Genomic DNA, 12,320 nt, shown 5'->3' with positions numbered 1-12,320 from the left:
CCCCTTAATGCTCACCAGCACGTCTTCAGCAATTCCAACCATTGTGATGATGCTTTTATCTGCTAAAACAAAATGAGCTGTTGACCTTTTTAAGGGAGGGAGCCTCAAATCATCATATATAGACAATGGCATAATACGTACGTATGCTCCTAAATCACACGTGCAGTCAGAAAATATTACACCCCCAATGGTACAGTTAACCATGCATAGACCTGGGTCACTACATTTTTCAGGTATACCCCCCCATTAAAGCATATATAGAACTACCTAAAGGAATAGTTTTTAATTCATTAATTTTATCTTTATGTATGCATAAATCTTTCAGAAACTTCGCATATTTAGGTACTTGCTGAATAACATCAAAAAGGGGAACAATTACCTCAACCTTTTTGAAGATTTCTACCATTTTGGGATCGAGTTCCATTTGCTTTCTGGACTTCCTTGCAAGGTACGGAAATGGGATAGGGACGACATCTCTTACAGCTTCAGCTCCCTTGGGTTCTCCATTCCTTGGCTGAGTTGCTTCTTCTTCAACCATGTCTTGTACTTTATCTTCCTCTTCAACATCCTCCACTTCAACCATATCTTCCTCTTGAATATTTTCCTTTAAGCTTGGCTCCTCATGATTCCTTTCTTGCAGTGTAGTTTCGGACCTCAAAGTGATGGCATTGATTCCACCTTTGGGGTTGGGTAAGGGTTAAGAAGAAATTGCACTGGAGCTTGGAGGTTGATTGTTGGAAGTGTTCATTGATCAGATTTGTGAGGCAATAGCTTGTACAGCAGAGGTCAGACCATTTAAGGTGGAGCTAAGTGTGTTCTCCATGGCCTTTTGTCTTTGCTCAATAGACTGAAGCAATTCGTCATTAGAAGAAGAAATGGGATAAGTGACTTGAGGGGCCTGCTGTTAGTTATTCTGAGGCGCTTGGGACTGCCTTAAGTGACGTGCTTTGTAAGGCTGGTTTTGGTTCTGCTGTCTGTTGTTGTTGTTCCACCTCTGATTTCCATTGTTGTCTCTGCCTCCTCTGTTGTAGTTGTCCCTCCATCCTTAGTTGGAATTATCTCTCCATTCCTGGTTGGAATTGTCTCTCCATCCCTGGTTGGAGTTGTCTTGCCAACCTTAATTGTATTTTCCACCTTGGTTGTAATTGCTGCCTTGTTGATGGTATCCTGGATTCGGAAGGTCATAGAAATTATGAGTAGCTGCCAAGGTGTTGTCTTCTTGCTGGAGCTGCGGACACTCATCAGTGTAATGAGTATAATCGACACATATCCTACACACTCTCTGAGGGACCAACTGGTGACTATGTTGTGGTGAGGGAGGCTGAGGTTGTTGTTGATTCAGCTGTATCTACTTTAGTAGGTTGGTCATCTCACATATACTCTGTGTGAGAGCAGTAGTCTCAATGCTAGAGGAAACCTCTGCAACAGCCTTGGGATGGTTATTCCTATGCCTAGCATTCTGAGTGGACTCAGCTCGGTCACTGATCAATTGCCATGCTTCATCCGTAGTCTTGTACTTTTTTAGAGAACCATTAATCGCACCATCCAATGTAGTCTTATCTTGAGGCTTCGTGCCTTGTGTGAAGTCACTGATCAACATCAACTTATCAATCATGTGGTGGGGGGCATGCATCCAGAAGATTTTTGAAGCACTCCCAATACTCATAGAGAGCCTCTGATTCCCTTGAATGATGCAAGAAATTTCTTTCCTCAGTCTATCAGTCACTTCAGCTGGGAAGTATTTTTCCAAGAATTCTCTCCTGAGCATATCCTAGTTAGTAACAACTGCCTCAGGCTGAGTGTAGTACCACTCTCTCACATTTCCCTCAAGAGAAAACGGGAAGGCGGTTAGCAGAATAAAAGTCTCATCTGCACCATGACGCCTAACAGTAGAACAGGCTGTCTGAAAGTCCCTGAGGTGCTTTATAGGCTCCTGAGCAGGTAAGCCATGAAACTTAGGTATTAAGTTGATTAGCGCAGTCTTCAGTTCAAAATCTGCAGCCATATTTGGGTGACGCACTTGATACGGTTACAGTGTAAAGTTTGGAGCTCTAGCTTCCTGGAGAGTAATCCTTCTAGGCTCCGCCATATTACCTGCACGTGAATCAACAGAATCAGTAGTAGAGGAGCTTGTTTCTTCCTCAAATGGTGGTTCAGATTCACCTTCAGATGTGATGGGTGAATTGATAGTAACCACTTCACCACCCTCAGAGGCTAACCGACACCGAGCTCGCCTAATACGTGAAAGAGTTCCTTCAATTTCAGGATCAAATGCGGCTAAGCTCGGATCAGATAGTGAACACGTCATTCAACGAAAAAAACATAAAGCTCATTGTAATAAAATAAAACAAAATATGCAAATAAATAAAATTAAAAATATTCACACCAACAAATAATTTAGCACGCTATTGCAACTCCCCGGCAGCGGCGCAAAAAATTGACGTGGCAGAAATTGGCCGATTAAGAATTTATAGTGAAAAATAGTGTTGCAAGTATAGTTCTTAACCGACTAAAATCCGCTTATCAATTTAGAAAGGTTGTCACAAAATTAGAATAAAAATACTGGGAGTAGGAATCCCAGGTCGTCTCCCAACGAGTTGGCAAAAGAGTGCTATCTTATTAATCAGGAGTTTTCCGAGAAGTTTTGAGAGTTGGAGAACAGGAAATTAAATGATTGTAATTTAAGGCAATGCAAATTAATGAGAGAATTTATATAATCAAATAAAAGCCTTGACCGGGGGTAGATTAATTGGAAGTTCTATTCTTGTTGGATTTTCCCAAGTGTGATAGTAAAAGGTTGTTGTTCTACTTAGTCATCCCTTACTAAATAAAGGAAGGTCAAGTAACTAACTAACCAACTATATCCTCAGGTCCAAATTCTTCCTTAAGGAAGGATTAGAGTTAGAGACTAGAGAGTCAGCCAACAACTTCCAATTAAAATTGACACTTAAGTATTCCAACTTAAGGTTCTCCTCATAATCAACCCCAATCAAGTTAGGAAACTATTCCATTGACATGAATATAATGTTCACAGGCATATAAAGAGAATAAAAGGAAAACATGATAAACAATAATTGAAAATTAATTAAAAATAAACATTGTACTTTGCATTAATAAATCCCAAAGATCATAAACATACTTATCCAAACAGAGTTAATGGGCAAATAAAAGAGTAAAGGAATAAAAAAGCAAACTAGAATAATGAAACTTCAACAGAGGTAGTGACTCTTCTCAATATTCAAAGCAAAAGCATAAAAACTAGAAATCTATGAATGTGAAGAAGACCTTAAGGAAGAGTGATTTTTCTCTAAGATTCTGATCTAAAACTAAAAACTATCCGCATGAGAATGTCTGTTGAGTCTCTGCTTATCCCCTGGCTCTAGTCTGTGTTTCTGGGCCGAAAACTGGGTCCAAACTCAGCCCAAAATCACCCCCAGTGTTTTCTGCGATTTCTGCAGGTGGTGCATGTCACGCGTACGCATCAGTCATGCGTACGCGTCGCTAGTCAACTTCGCGTGTCACACGTACGCGTCAGGTACGCGCACGCGTCGCCGTGCAAACTCGCTTTTCGCGCGTACGCGTCAAGTGCGCGCATGCATCGATCCTCGCTGGTCAGCTCGTTAGTTTCTTTTGTTCCTTCCATTTTTGCTAGCTTCCTTTCCGTCCTTTAAGCCATTCCTACCCTATAAAGCCTGAAAATACTTAACGCACAGATCACAGCATCGAATGGTATAAAGGGAAATTAAAGTACACAAATTAAGGGCTTAGGAAGCAAGTTTTTAACCATAGAGTAAAATTGGGAAGGAATTGTAATATCATGCAATTTGTATGAATAAGTGTGCAAAGACTTGATAAAACCACTCAATTTAGTACAAGATAAATTATAAAATAGTGGTTTATCAATGTTCTTCAATTTGGTTGAATTAGTGAATTTTTCTTCTTCTTGTAACCCATTTTAAATAATTGGATAATCGGTTTCAAATGAAAAAAAAGTGACTGATGTAGGGATTATCGTCGGTTAGGAATTTCACAAAATAATTCCGTTAATAGTATAGTTCCCAACCAACAAACTATCCTCCATCAGAGTTTAGTTTTGGTTGTCACAAGTCTAACCCAATAAAGATAACCGAAAGTATTAGTCCCGAGTTGTTCAACCTAGGAATCACAATCGAGTGCTCAAATATTGGTTATGAGTTTCATGGGGTTGGGTTGATAAAAATGCAAGAAATTAAAAAAGCAACAAAAGTAAAGCAAGCAACTAAAGAAAGCAAGTAATAAAGAGAGACATTCATGGCAAGGATTGAGAATATAAGCTTTCTATCCTAGTCATTAATTATCATACAATAATTATCAAGAACTAATCCTATTTAGTCATCTTAAACATCGGAAGAAGGTACAAAGTTATCTTCAACATAGGAAGAAAGTCAAATAGGACTAGTTAATCTCAATCCAAAAGTCCTAATCAACTTACTAATTGAATTAGCAAGATATTAGAGTCAATGGAAACAATATTAACTAACAACACTAGATCACCAATATAAGTTGTGTAAACCCCATTAAATTAATAAATAATTAGCCAATAAGTTACTTTCTAATAAAGAAAATTAGAAATGTGAATATTATATTAAATTAGGATAGAACTCATCGAAACAAGAATTTTGATACCAATTTCAAGAAATTCGGCCCAAGATTGGACTGAATGGGTCGGACCGGTTGAACCAGACCAAACCGGGCCCTGGGCCAAACTGGACCAACCTTTAAGTGAGCTAAAGCTCGTTTACTCTCCCAATTCAGCAAACAACAATGCTGAATGCAGCAAGGAGAGGAAAACGGGTTCCGAACCCTCGTTCAAAATTCAAAAAGCCGTAACTTTCCGATCCGAGCTCCGATTGCTGCACTGTTTGTGGCCATGCAACCATCGCGTCAAGCTCTACATTTCTACGGGAACAATTTCATAGGTAAGCCATTAATCACTCTCAGCCACTCCTTTCTCCCAATTTTTAAAAATATTGTAGGGGAGTTGAATTTCTTTACCTTTTGATGTTTTAGGATCCAATTAGCTTGAGGAAAACGTTCACTCTTGCTTATGTGAAGATTGGGTAAGGTGAGGATACCATAATTCTATTTTAATTTTACTGAATTTGAGTTTTGGTAATTAAATTGGATATATTTGTGTTATGAATGTGTATTAGGTTGTGAATAAATAATTGGAGCTTGAAATTATGGATATTGGAACTTGGAGAAAGCTAAACACTAGAGTTTTGTTGAGGTTTTGGGGCTGTGTTGATTTTAATAAATTGCCTTAATCATTACGAGGAAACCGGCCAAGGTATGGTTTAGGTTTCTTGCATTTAATATATAATTTTCTGTGAAAACTTAGGCTAAATGACCATAAGATAAGTTGGAATGCGCGGAAATGTATAAAGCTTAGTACTCTTGATATCTATGTTGAGGTTGGTTATGTAATGATGATGGTTACTATATTGGTTTTGGTATGGAAAATGATTATGTTGTAGTGGTATGCTTGTATATATGTTGAACTAGTGTTTGAGGAAATTGTTGAAAAGTGAGAATGTGATTTGTTAATGTGTGGTGGATAATAAAATGGTGTAAGATCATGTGGCTAGGATATTGTATGTTTTAGAGTTGGTTACAGGTGAGGAATGGCTAATATGTCAATGGCAAAGCAATGAGCTGGAGGTTTAATGTGATTTATAAAAAAAATTGGTTTTAGGCCGAACTTCGGCGGACTATAACTTGGCTTCTGAACCCTCAATTTATTTCTAACTTATTCTAAATGAAAATTAGGTTTGAAAAGTTTATGCCGTTCGAATAACGAAAAAAAAATGATTTAAAACGATTAAGTTATGCATGTCGGAAGTTTTGGTGTGAATTATGTCACTATGGAGGTGATTATGCAGCTTTCTGGTGATCTGACTTTTTTTTGGAAAAACGTACCCACGCGTATGTGTGGCATGGACATTTTGATTATGCGTACGCAAGATGTCCATGCGTACGCGTAGTGAGCCAGCATACATATCCACGCGTACGCATGACAAGGGGACACACGCACGAGCTGCATTTTTACACTCCCACGCGTACGGCCCCTTTTTCAGCAAACATGATTTTTCTGATTTTAAACTCTATTTTAAGCTTCTAAACCTCTATTTTCATTCCTTTAGTCATAAATAATAGTATTAGACCTGATAGTCAGATAAAGTTAGGAAGTGGGGATAACTTGGAGGTGAAGTAAAGCTGAGAAAGTGATGAATTGAATATGCAATGTTATGAATGATTATGTATAATACTTGGCTTGATTAATTAAATGATTTGAGATACGAGATTCCCTGGGTAAAGTACCGTGGCTTGCCACCACGTGTACCAGGTCGAAAACTCGATACTATGTTGACCCTACGACATAAGGGTGACTGAGCACTTATAAATTCCCGGGAATGTTAACCCCCATTGAGCAATATTGATTATTTGAGGAAAAGCTATGCATAGACACATGGAGATGCACGTCGGGGGATAGTCCAAAGGTTTAGCAAACCAGACTTGTTGGGTTGGCTTGATAACTGACAGATAAGACTCATTAGCCATAGGACAGGCATGCATCATGTGCATATTACTTGAATTACTTGCTTGTGCATTTACTGGGTGTGCCTAATTGCATTTACTATGTTAAATGTATATCTACTACCCGCAATACTTCTAACCTTCTTGTGTTTGCCTTTATCTGTTTATTTGTCTGTGATATATTGTCGGAGATGAAGGTACAGAGGAAAGGCGGTAAGACTAGATTCAAGATTAAGTAAGATTAGGCTTAGACACTCTTAGTAAACCACCTTTTATGGTTTCTGTTTAATACTTTAAGCTTTATAATTTGAGTGTCGGCATTCTAGGATTGCCTCTGGCATTCCCAGGACCTTATATCTTATATGTGTGGCACCTTTACCATACTGAGAACCTCTGGTTCTCACCCAATATTGTGTTGTCATTTTTCAGATGCAGGTCGAGAGGCACTTCGTTAGGCGTCTAGACTTTTGAAGCGAAGTGGCTGTCGGGTTACTTTTGTTGTATAGTTATGTATATATATGTACTTTGTTTTCCTCTTCGCATAACTTGTTTCTTTTGATCCTCTTAGAGGTTTATGGAGTGACAGGATTTTGTTTTTGTAAATTTGGGTTTGGATATGCATATATACGTGTATATATTCTCCGGCCAGTCTTGACTTCGTGGGCTGAGTTAGGAGCTTGTTATTTTGTATTTTGGGCCCTCTACTCCTACTTGTCTTATCTTATGCTGGATAGTCATAGTTTTCTTAGCACGCAAGTTAACTCGTTAATTGAGCGTTGCGCTTTTATTTTCGCGGTTTTTATTTCATCTATTCTTCAAGGCTCCTAGTTTATTATATTCTTTCTGCTATTATATGTACACTTTTTATTTTAGAGGTCGTAACACCACATCATCTCTGTTTTATGGTTTAAGCATAAAGCTCGGTGTGGTAGGGTGTTACAAGTTGGGTATTAATGACTCAAGAGCACCTAATTTCTCTTTTCAAGCCAAGAATGCTCAAAAAGCTAATCTAAACTCCAACCAAGAATTTTGTCAAACACTTGGAAGGCATAAAAGGAAAGCATGGTAAATTACAAGAATAGTAAATCTACAACTACCAATTGCAAGGAAACAATAATAACAACTCAATTAAACAATAAAAGAGTAACATAAAACATAAAACATAAAAGGAACATAAAACATAAATTGTATTAAATGAAAACCAAAGTAACAAGATTTCATCAACATAAAAGAGTAGCTCAAAAGAGAAATTAACAAGGTAAACTAAGAGAATGAAGATATATGAACAAGAAATGGTAAAGAAAACAAGATGAAAACAAGAAATTAAACCTAAATCTAAGAGAAATTACCCTAGATCTAACCCTAATTCTAGAGAAAAATGGGAGCTTCTCTCTCTAGAAATTACCTAAAGCATGATCCTAAGATAATCTAATTGCTCCCCCCTTGACCCATCTTAAGTTCTGCATCAAATAACTTCAAAAATGAGTTGGATTTGGGCCTGAAAAGCTCAGAAATTGCCCCCAGCATTTTCACTTTAATGAGGTCACGTGATCAGTGTCATGCGTGCGTGTGGTTGACGCGTGCGCGTCGTTGGCAAATTTCCTCCTCACGCGTATGAGTGGGTGACGCGTGCACGTGGCCATGAATGTCCTCTTCACGCGTACGCGTGGATGACGCGTGCGCGTGGCCTTGATTCCTCCCAATGCTCATTTCTTCATGAATTCTCCACTTTGCATGCTTTCCTATTCACTTCTTCCATCCAATCCTTGCCTTATAAGCCTGAAATCAGTCAACAACATATCAAGGCATCAAATGGAATTAAAGTGAATTAAATTTAACTATTTAAAAGCCTAAAAAGCATGTTTTTAACTCTTAAGCACAAATTAGAGAGAATTATGAAAGCATGCTATTTTATTGAATAAATGTGAGATAAGATGATAAAATCCACCAAATTCAAAACAAGATAAACCACAAAATTGGGGTTTATCAAACCTCCCCACACTTAAACTAAGCATGTCATCATGCTAAACTCAAGAAAGAGACAAAGTGTATCAACATTTATTCAATGCAAACTATCTAAATGCAACATATCTACATGCAATCTATCTATATGCATGCAACTACTTAGTCAAAATAAATAAATTCCTAAGAAAGCATGTATAAACATGAGGGCTAAAGGTATTAACAACCAAATCAAATTCACAATTGAATTGAGTTATTGAAAAGATTTTTAACAACTTGCAAGAAAGGAGATGATCATAGGTGAAAACATGTAATCGAGCAATCAAACCCTCACCGGATGTGTATCCGCTCTAGTCATCCAAGTGTATAGGTCTGATTCACTCAATTCTCCTCTAATCATGCTTTCTAAGATTTATTTTTCATCTAACAATCAACAATTATTTTATGCATGTATACAAATATCATGAATACTTATCCATAGGTTGTAATGGGGCTAGGGTCAAGGTAGGATTGTATTTGGTCAAGTGAGCTTGAAATTTGAATCTTTGATTAACATAAGCTTGCCACCTAGCCTACAACAACCTATTCAATTCTAATGAAAACCTAACTACTCATTCTTCACTTTTTCATACACTCATGCATTCTCTTTTCTTTTTATCACAACCCATATGCATTAATTATTATTGAACTTCACTTTAGGGCATTTTGTCCCCTTTTTATTACTTTTTTTTCTTTTTTTTCTTTTCTATTTTTTTCTTTTTATTTATTTTTATTTTTCTCTTTTTTTGATTAATTATATACAAAGGTACCAATGCATATGGTTTAAACATTTAATGCATGAGTATGTACCCAATTCCCATGAATTTTGACAAAAATATAAAAACACCCTTTTATCCCAACCAATGTTCCCAAATTTTCCCTTGCTTAAATGATACACACTCTCACTAGCCTAAGCTAATCAAAGATCCAAACAAGGGACATTTATTGTTTTGCGCTTTAAGACTTGTGATGTGCTAAAATTAAGAACAAAAGGGGTTTAGCATAGGCTCAAAATTAGCTAACAATGGAAGATAAAAGGTAGGCTATTTGGGTAAGTGAGCTAAATGAAACAATGGCCTCAATCATATAAGTGCATTCATATAGAAAATAATGGACATAAAGAATCATAAAAATCAAAGATTTCAATCATAGAAAGAGAATAATACACACAAGAATGAAAATAGTGGTTATATGATGTAACTACACAATTAGGCTCAAAACTCACATGCTTATGTGTTCAACTCAAAAATATGTTCCACAATATATATAATTCAAGCAAGTTATAAAATTTTTTTTACTCAAATCAATTGGGGTATTACAAAAGTGCTGGGATTAGAAATTTGTCACCTAAAGATGGTCGATCAGTCGGCGACCTCCCCACACTTAAAAGTTTGTGCCGTCTTCGGTGCATTCAAAGATGAGCAAGGGGGTACAACGACTTTCCGGATTGCCACCTTCAGCCGGTGGATCAACCGACTGCTGCGTGTTCTTTCTCCCACTTCTGTTTTTGCTTATGATGACTCACCCATGAAAAATAGAAAATAGCATATTAGGATGAGAAAATGCAAAAACAAGGAAGCGTAAATTGTTGGAATGAGGTAAGAACCACTAGAAAGGAGTGAGTGAATTAGTGTGACATTAAGGAAGAATAGTGTGTGAGTTCTTGGTTGCACGTGGTTTAGAACACACACACTAGCATCAAAAGCTATGTCACAAGTACACAAAAGAAAGCGTACACTTTACTCATTCTAGTGTGCTTGAAATACTTCAAAAAAAATTTGTAAGTTAAAGCAAACAAACAAGTAATAAAGAAGCATAAAAGCACTCAAGCAAAAAATCAAGCAATTGTGAATTGGATAATGAATGGACATTAATTGATGTGTAAGTAAACTTAATGAACCAAATGAAATATAGAGCTCACACATCAAACAATGACATATATTGAAGTTTGTTTGCAACACCTAAGTGACATAAGGCTAGAAGACATGGGTGCTATGGAACTTAGGAAAAGAAAGATAGAAATTAAAATCGATCACATAGCAAGAATGGGCTACAAAGCTTAGAAGGCTAAAAAATATGTCCCTAGGTAAGCATACGATCCAATTTCACAATTCCACAATCTCAATGCATAAAATATGTGATGTCAATAAGGGTCAATCATAAGCAAGCATCACCTAACAAAAAATGCATTTATAACTCATCATAGATAAAGAAATTAGATCACATGGTGGCCAAAATATGCAATTCAATAGATTTAGAAAGCTTGAAGGCATTGTCACATGTACTTGGTATTCAAAAATGTTAAGCATGAAAAGTTCAAAACCGAGTAACAAATTGTAACCTCAACAAAGAATCCAACAATGAATATTAACAAAAGTGATGTCAAAATAACATCCTATCAGTAATTAGCAGCAATAGATAGCAAACAAGATTAATAATCCAACACTTATAATGAAAAATAGAAAATTAAACATAAATCAAACTAACTAAATGATGCATTGAAACTTGTCTCTCAACAAATTTTCCTTCGGCAAGTATACCGAATTATCGTCAAGTAAAACTCACTATAGAGTGAGGTCAAATCCCAAGAAGATTGATTGGTCAAGCAACTTTAGTTAGAAGAGTATACTAGTTGAGCTAAACAGAATTTAGATTGAGATGCAGAAATTTAAATGACTAGAAAGTAAATAGCGGAAATTAAAGTGCAGAATCTTAAATGGGGAATTGGGTCATGCTCATAAAAGTAAATGGCAGAAATTAAAGAGAATGAGTAAGATCAGAAATGGGGGAATCATTGGGTTTAGGAGATGTTGCAATTCTCCGGATCAAGTTCATTCTCATCTCTTCCTCAATCAATGCATTCATTGATCTCCTTGGCAATCTTAAGTGATTGAATCCCAATTCCTTGGTAATTCAATCTCTCAAATCTTGATCAATAGCCAATTCCTTGGTCAATTGCTCATGAGAAGAGATGAAGTATGGTCACTGATTATACCACATACATTTCCCAATTCAAGTATTGAGGGGATTATAGTCACATATCCATCCCAACCCAAATTGGTCCAGCATGAGAAAGCAATTCTAGCATGATCTCTTCATTCCTCTTCCAAGGTTCCGAAGAGATCCAATTATGGAGAGTTTCTTTTCCAAGATAACTAACCAATTGAATTAAGATTGAAAGCTTTCTAGTAAAATCAAGAGAAAAGATAGAAGGAGAAGAATGAAAACTACTATTGATCCATCAAATTACAGCAGAGCTCCCTAACCCAATGAAAGGGTTTTAGTTGTTCATAGCTCTAGGAATCAAAAATGGCAGAAAATAATAATCCATGCTAGAAGTACAGAAAAGTAAATATGCAAAGAGTAGTTCTCCAAGGTGCCAAAAGTCCCTTTCTAGTTCAAAACTACTCCTATATATACTACTCTTCATGATCTTCTAGTGAGTTCTTCAAGTCTTGAATGTGGGTTTGGACCATGAGTTGAAGCAATCCTCATCTTTAGTGGGCCCATCTTGCAGAGAAATATGAATTAGGCTTGGGCATTTAGTGAGATTAATCGTGGAATACATTTCTGGGTGCGAGAACGTTAATGGCATTTACCTTTTCCACTAACGTTCCACCTTTATATGCCCACGTTATTCTCAACGCTAGAAGTCTTAACGTGACTTCTAACGTTCCTTCTCAATTCTTGGCCAACGTTAACGGGACTCACTTTTCCCATTAACGTTGGCTTGTGCCCCTTTC

The sequence above is a fragment of the Arachis duranensis genome, chromosome 9 (genome assembly GCF_000817695.3).
Source record: "Arachis duranensis cultivar V14167 chromosome 9, aradu.V14167.gnm2.J7QH, whole genome shotgun sequence".
NCBI classification, from domain to species: Eukaryota; Viridiplantae; Streptophyta; class Magnoliopsida; order Fabales; family Fabaceae; genus Arachis; species Arachis duranensis.
The sequence above is the reverse complement of the archived record's forward strand: the minus strand, read 5'-3'. Positions refer to the sequence as shown.